Here is an 8,367-nt window from a genome sequence, read left to right as displayed (position 1 = left end):
CACATGGAATCTTCCCAGATCAGGGATCGAACCTGTATCTCCTTCATTGGCAGGCAGATTCTTTACCACTGAGCCACCAGGGAAGCCCCTGAATGTTGAGTTTTAAGCCAGTTTTTTCACTCTCCTCTTTCACCCTCATCAAGAGGCTCCTTAGTTCCTCTTCACATCCTGCCACTAGAGTGATATCACCTGTATATCTGAGATTGTTGATATTTCTCCTGGCAATCTTAATTTCAGCTTGGGGTTCATCCAGCCTGGCATTTTCATGTTGTACTCTGCATATAAGTTAAACAAACAGGGTGACAATACATTGTACATACAACTTTGTAGTCCTTTCCCAATTTTGAACCAACCTGTTGTTCCATGTAAGGGTCTAACTATTGCTTCTTGACCTGAATACAGGTTTTTCAGGAGGCAGGTAAGGTGGTCTGGTATTCCCATTTCTTTAAGCATTTTCCAGTTCACTGTGATCCACACAGTTAAAGGCTTTAGTGTAGTCAATGAAGCAGAAGTAGATGTTTTTCGAATTCCCTTGCTTTCTCTATGATCTAATGAAAGTTGGCAATTTGATCTCTGGTTCCTCTGCCTTTTCTAAACACAGTTTATACATCTGGAATTTCTTAGTACACATACTACTAAAGCCTAGATTGAAGGATTTTGAGCATAAGCTTACTAGCATGCGAAATGAACAAAACTGTACGGTATTTTGTACATTCTTTGGCACTGCCCTTCTTTGGGATTATAATGAAAACTGACCTTTTGCAGTCCTGTGGCCACTGCTGAGTTTTCCAAATCTGCTGGCATTTTGAGTGCAGCACTTGAACAGCATCATCTTTTAGGATTTAAATAGTCAGCTGGAATTCCATCACCTCCACTAGCCTTGTTTGTAGTAATGCTTCCTAAGACCCACTTGACTTCAGACTCCAGGATGTCAGGCTCTAGGTGAGTGACCACATCCAATTTAGAGTAACACTCTGAGGCTGGAGCAGAATGAGGGCAGTGAGGACCCCTGAAGAAGGTGGCCGGCCAGTAAAGGCTTCTAGTATCAGCTCTTCTCTCATTGTGGCAGCAATGTTATCAGCTAGAAACTAGGGGTAATCAGCTGGGATAATGCAAACAAGACTGGGAATCTATGGATTGGGTAGATTCCAAATAGACTAGGCTATGACAACAGTCAGTTTCATATCCTATTCATTCATTGTTATTTGTTCATCCAGGGTTTCTTAAACTCAGCGGTACTGATATTTTGAGTCAGATGATTATTTGTTGTGGGGAGCTGGCCTGTGCATTGTAGGATGTTTATCAGCACCCCTGGCCTCTAACCGCAAGATGCCAACAGTCACACCCCATCTAGTTGTGAAAACCAAAAATGTCTCCAGACCTTCCCATTGTCCTCCTTGGGGAAAAATCACCTTTGATTTAGAATCAATGCATTCATCCATTCAAGAAACATTTAAGGAACATTTATCAGGTTACAGGGAGACACTGTGTGGCAGTGGGACACGGCATTTTCTTTCTCAAATTTCCTAGACTAGTGAAGGAGTCCAATCTTAGACATACAAGTACATGAACAATGCACTTTGAGGGGAAAGTTATAGCTAACAGAAGATCTGTTAAAGACCTTTTCAAACTGGTGCCAGTTTAGAATAAAATCCATAGATCATGGAAATATGAGGCTGAGGGGGAATTTTTATTGGTCATTAATGTTCTTTAAATTTAGGTTTTCTTTACCTTGAATCTCCAAATACCATACAACTTGAAGCTGTAATTTAAATAACATCTGCTAAAATCAGAAAGTTATCATAATGGGTTAAAATGGCTGCAATTCCTTTGCTACTCATCATCAAAAAGTAGAGTCTAATTCCCTCTTCTAAGGAAAAGCAGGTTCCCAAATAGCCATGTGAATCAATAAAGATGGGTATCAGTTAACTTTTGCTATTTTATAAATCATTCCCAAACAGCAACCATTTTATTTGCTTACAGTTCTGCTAATCAAATGAACATTTTGTCTTCTTGGGCCTGCTAAGTCGAGCTTGGATGGTCTAGGGTGGCCTCACTCAATTGTCTGCTGGTTGGTAGGCTGATTGGTTTGTGGGTAGAAGGAGGAGCAGGGGAAGGCAGTTCACTCACATGTCTGGTACTTGTTTTGGTATCAGCTGGGGTGACTGGATGATTTGCCATATGTTATTCATCATCCAGCAAGGTAGCCTGGGCTTGTTTACTGGATGGCAGAAAAGGCTTCCAGCACCAGAGATAAGCCCCACTGCAATGTACTTTTCGAGCCTCTGTTTGCATCCTATTTGCCATGTAACATTGGACAAAGAAAGTTAAATAGCTAGGTCCAGAATCAAGTCACAAAAAAACTCCATCTCTTGATGGGAAAAGTTACAGCACATCAAGACTATTTTTTTCTCAATAAATCATTGTGTGTGTGAGAGAGAGAGTGTGTGTGTATGTTGGTGGGGATGGGGGTTGGGGGAGTGAGGTGATGGTGGAGATTTTCAAGGGGAATGCCACAGACAAGGCACCTAATGTTGATAATATAAATAAACTGAATTCTCTATAATTATTTTGAAACTTCCAGTTGGCCTTAGCAATAAATGTACAACCACTAAGTTGGGGGTATAAAAGTTATAGAGCTATGATGGAATGAGAGCATATGTGTAAATGACTGGTTGAGTCCTCGCAGTTTGCCTCAGATGATCGTGAGAAGTTGGTTAGCCATTTCCTGGCCTCTGCACATTTCCATTATGAACATTGTCCCAGGTTTTGTTTTAGAAGCCCTGGCAGCTTCTGAAAACTGACTGTTTCACTGGAAAATGTTGTGCAAATCAGATCCTGCTATCTGCTAGTCATAAATGTATCCTTTCCAAAAATAGACTCTCCAAACAGTATGTTTTAAAATGTTCTTTGTGTAAAAATAACTGCAAAAGGTTAGAAGTGTTGTTCCTATCACTTACTGGATGGATGAATCTAGAAGAAAGACCAAATGCATCAGCTATTTGGCCTCTTAGAATTTTTGTTTAGGGGTACGCTTTTGTTTTTAAATAAAGAAGGACATGAACTCTTAATAGCATCATTGTGTAATGACTAAGAGCTTGGACTCTGGAGCCAGAGTTTAGGGTTCAAATCCTGACTTTTCCATTCACTGCGATCTCGGACAAGTTACTTAACCTATCTGTGCTTCAGCTTCCTTATCTCTAAATGAGATGTAATAATTTAATTTATCCTTAATAATTGTTATGTGGACTAAATCAGTCAATATTCCTGTAATTCTGACCACTGCTTGGGATAGAAGCAATGAGACACAATCTGGAGCTTTCTTAGAAACTCTGGTGTGTCATGAGGACAATTTTTGGTGTCCCCGGGCATCATCAAAAAGACCATCCATCACCTTTGTCTTGCTGAAATAGCAGCAGCACCAGCAGCTCAGGGAGAGAAGTGTGGTGAACCAGCACTCTGCATGTTTGCAGATAGCTCTCTGCGGTGTAAGGCTGCAGGCAAGAAGTGGCAATGTCAGTATTGTGGTTTAGGAAATATCAAAGATTTCCATCATCCAGTGTCTCAATCTCTTCTGTTCATAAGCTGAATTTTTGAGTGAAGTCAAGCATTAAAAAACTGTTACGAAATCACAGTCTGTATCCATCAACCCACACACAAAAGCCAGCCTTTGCTTTCTCAAGCTATCCATCAAAAAAGCAGTCACATTCAAAAGAATAAGTAGTTGACATTAAAAATAATGTCATTAAAAAGTATCTAATATAATTATTCAAGAGACGTTATTAAGTAAGCCAATTCTCTACTTCACACTCTTTAAAAGAATTTCAAAGAACACAAAGTAAGTTTAAATGATTCTAAGAAATAAGCAAATTCCTTAGCGTCAGCATTGAAACACTTAATTAAATTACACCCTTTGTTTAAGGTTGATCAAATCATCCATCTGCCTCACCCTAAATGTCCATCTCAGCCACCATCTCCCCTCATCATCCCTCCCAGGGACAGAGTCAACACAAATATTTGTTGAATGAAAGAACGAAGGGCTTCCTCCCTATAACTAACCTCACAAACCATTTTCTACTCTAGGGAATCTTCCCCACCCAGGGATGAATCCAAGTCTCCTGCATGGGCTGGTGGATTCTTTACCAATGTGCCACCAGGGAAGCCCACAAAACACTTTATCAGGAAACAATTACTCGCTGAACTCAGAGTCTACGGATATTTTTCAAGGGTGGACAGTGGAAGGGAGATTTAACCTAGCAAAATGGATCCAAAAATTATTTCAGAAAGGGACTCTGTTTCAACAGATCTGTAATCACCAGCGTTCTAAGGATGGGGAAAGCTCAGAAAAGGAATAATAAGGATTATCTTTTTCTACTGAATAGTTACTATCATTTGAAACCTCACTCTCAGCATTTATCATCTTGTTCCTTCCCTCTCCCCTTCAAACCTCCCCCTCCAAAAGGAGTTTCTTTCATGCTTTGTTGCCTCATTAACCACATTTTACAAAAATAATTTTTAAGAAAAAAACTAAGTGTATTCTTTTAAATAAGATTTGTTTCTGGGTTCTATGAGACTTCATGAAATCTCTACAGCATTGAGCTCCAGCCACATCAATTTCTTGGAAAAGATGAATTGCGTTGGAGGAAGAAGGAAAGGCCAGCCTGGATTAGATTAATGAAGTTGAGACATTTGTTATTTTTAAGAAATAAACTGTTGGAAAAATGGTAAGATTCGGGCATCTTGTTAAGATTATTGTGTTTGTGTTTGCTGGCAAGAATGTATCTTTCTACATTTGCGTCTAACCTGAGTGTTCCAATAACTATCACTGCAACACTGACTGCTCCAAGCTTAATAGCAGAAAATAACCACCATTTTATTATAATTGTGGATCCCAGGGATCAGGAATTCAGAAAGCGCCCAGAAGGATATCTTGTCTCTGCTCCGTAATGCTTAGGGCCTCATCTGGGAAGATTCAGACGTCAGGGAGTGACTTAGTTTGAACCTAACGTTATCTGGAAGTTTGCTTACTCACATATCTGGCAGTGCTTGTTGGCTGAGACCTCAGTTGGCCTGGACTGGGGCTGGGACACCAACATGTGGTCTGTCCATGGCTCTGGGCTTCCTCACAGCAAGGAGGCTGGCTTCTACGCATGTGTATCCCAAGAGAATCTGGGCAGAGCTGGGCTATCTTTCATGATCTAGCCTTAAATGCCACACATAGCATCAATTCTACCACAGTCACATGCTCACTCAGATTGAAGGGCAGGGAAGACAGGCTGCACTTCTTAAGGGGAGGAGTATCAGTTGCCTTGTAAGAACAAGAGAGAAGGGAGCTATTAATTGTGACCATCTTTGGAAAATACAAGGTGCCATATAGGGCATAAAATACATTCTAAGTTTTCTTGTATGGTAGCATAGAGACTGAAAATATCTCTGGCCTTTGACTATTTGCTTAAACTAAAATAATTAATATCTTTTCTCCTGTAGACTGGTGAAGGGAAAAATATAACCTTTTATTTGCAAAGAGCCAAGGTAGAAAAAGGGAGAATGACTGGTAAGTACCCTGGTGGCTCAGACGATAAAGAATTCTGCAATGCATGAGACCTGGATTCTATCTCTGGGCTGGGAAGATCCCTTGGAGGAGGGCATGGCAACGCACTCCAGTATTCTTGCCTGGAGAATCCCCCCTGGTAGGCTATAGTCCATGGGGTCACAGTCGGACATGACTGAGTGACTAAGCACAGCACACAAACTTTGATAATAATTAATAAGTCCTCTTTCAAACCTGGGACTATATTAAATCTAAACAGAGGAATTAGAATGAGTGGGATGGGAAACTTGATCAGATCAACAGCAGACTCAGGGAGAAGCTTCGGATAAACAAAATTTGGCAAAGCCAAAAATCACTGAAGCAGGAAGTATCTGGAGAATCAATCCCACACTAACAAATGAATCCTTGGGTTAAATGCAGCACTAATGCCTCTTCATTGGAAGGACTGATGCTGAAGCTGAAACTCCAATACTTTGGCCACCTGATGGGAAAAACCGACTCATTGGAAAAAATCCTGATGCTGGGAAAGATTGAAGGCAGGAGGAGAAGGGGACGACAGAGGATGAGGTGTTTGGATGGCATCACCGACGTAATGGACATGGGTTTGAGTAGGCTCCGGGAGTTGGTGATGGACAGGGAGGCCTTGCATGCTGCAGTCGATGGGGTCACAAAGAGTCAGACACAACTAACCAACTGAACTGAACTGAATGCTTAACATCCTTTTTTCACTTCCAGAGCCAAATTTTCTACCTGTTTAGAGGCTCAATGCAAGTGTTCTCCGCATCTGGCTGAAAGAGTGTTTTCTGCCCCAATTTCTCTTGCTCCACTTTCTTCTCCTACTTTCTCTGGCACCAACTCTATTCCAGATTCATTCTCAACTCCAAAAGGAGAAGCACTTCTGGTGAGTTGCTGGGAGGCAGTGCTTTCTCAGCCCACTACCTTCTCTGTAAATTTTAGCTGGTAGATGCAAACACCAAAGGGATTCCTACAGTGACTAGAAAATTTATAGTGATAGAGCTCTTTTTTTTCTCTTTTTAAAATTTGTTTGTTTATTTATTTATTTTTGCCATGCTGGATCTTTGTTGCTGCATGCAGGCTTTCTCTAATTGCAGTGAGCAGGGACTACTCTCTAGTTGTGGTACACAGTCTCTAGGGGGTGCAGGCTTCAGTAGTTGTAGCATTCATTCAGGTTCAGTTGTTGCAGCCCATGGGCTCTAGAGTGTGGGCTCAGTAGTTGTGGCACACAGGCTTAGTTGCTCCAAGTTATGTAAAATCCTCCCAGACCAGTGATCAAACACATGTCCCCTGAATTGGCAGGAGGACTCTTAACCACTGGACCACCAAGGAAGTCCCTTCCTCCTTAATTAGTTTGGAATGTTTATAAATTGTAATATCGAAGTTATTTCCTTGATAAATAACAATGTGGTAGGTGGAGTTATGACCCTCAAAGATATCTATCTCTTTATCCCTGAGACCCCTGAATATGTGTTCTTACCTGGCAAAAGAAATCTGCAGAGTTGCTTCTTCTCATTCCAAATTTGTTCCTTCTCATGTCTTGCTTAGGCTAGGGAATGGTGCCAGTGTCCCTCCGTTCACTCAAGCCAGAGTTATTCTAGTTTAATCCTTTTGATCACAGAGGGAGAGCAGTGAGTGGGGAGATCTTTCTGAAGAGAGATCTTAGTTCCTTACCCAGGAATTAAACCTGGATAACCTGGATGAAAACCAAGAGTCCTAGCCACTAGACCACCAGGGCCTAGAGGCTAGAAGCAAAGTGGCCCTGGCTCTTGCCCCTGTTTGAAAGCAAGAATGTTTCAAGGAGGTTAAAGCTGTAAAAACAGGTACAAAGTTTATTATTAGAGACAGCACAGTGTATGGGAGAGCACACAGGAAAACAGTTTATTCAACTCAGAAGCAGGTCAGAGATACATACACAGAGAGAAAGGGTATGGTGAGGAAGAGTGCTGTAAGTCAGACATTAGGCAAAGACACACAGCCTGAGAGGAGTCTGGGCCTCCTGGGTGGGGAAGAGTACAATACAGAGGTGATGTAAATCACTTACACAGGACAGTCCTTCCGGGTTTTTGTTTACCCTTGGCCAATTGTTTCTTTCTTCACACCTGACTGGTCCATGGATCCTCCCTAAGATGCATGCGTAACTTTTTGCTAAGATGGATCTCACTGTAGTGACCTATGGGTACAAGTCCATACTTATTATGTGGTGGGAGCCCCCTTCATTTTTCACTGCCAAGAAGCCTTCCTGTGCCTGTGCAGACAGGAAAGTCTTCTTTGACCTCAGGAGTGGGCACCTTATATCTTAGCTTTAGCAGGGCTCAGCTTTTGCCACTAGCTTTGTCCTTGGAGTCACTGGGTGAGAACAAGGCTCAGTTTTACTCCACTTGACGACCACCAGGTGTCTGGCCCAGAAGCCCACTGTCTTCTACCTCACTTTCTCCCTTATAGATACTATAGGTTGCAGAGCTTAATAGCAATTCCCCCAAACTTTCTCTGCTATGAAGATGTTGATGATGAACACTTTCTAACACCCTAATACATAGAAATCTGCAAGTGGTTTAGCAAAAACTTTTGCTTTTTTGTTAAAAGGAATAAACTCTGTCTTTCTTATTTCCTCCTTCTGTCCTTGAATACAGACAAGATATCTGGAGAGGCAGCAACCATCTTGTGACCATGAGGTAACACGTATTAAGGAAAGACCAAGAGAATCACAGGGACTCCAACCTTGGTGTTGTTAAATCACTAAACCAAAGGTAGCAGTGGCTTCAGTGTAGACTTGTTATAAAAGAAGAATAAACTCTCCT

The sequence above is a fragment of the Cervus canadensis genome, chromosome 10, assembly GCF_019320065.1.
Source record: "Cervus canadensis isolate Bull #8, Minnesota chromosome 10, ASM1932006v1, whole genome shotgun sequence".
Lineage (NCBI taxonomy): Eukaryota > Metazoa > Chordata > Mammalia > Artiodactyla > Cervidae > Cervus > Cervus canadensis.
The sequence above is the reverse complement of the archived record's forward strand: the minus strand, read 5'-3'. Positions refer to the sequence as shown.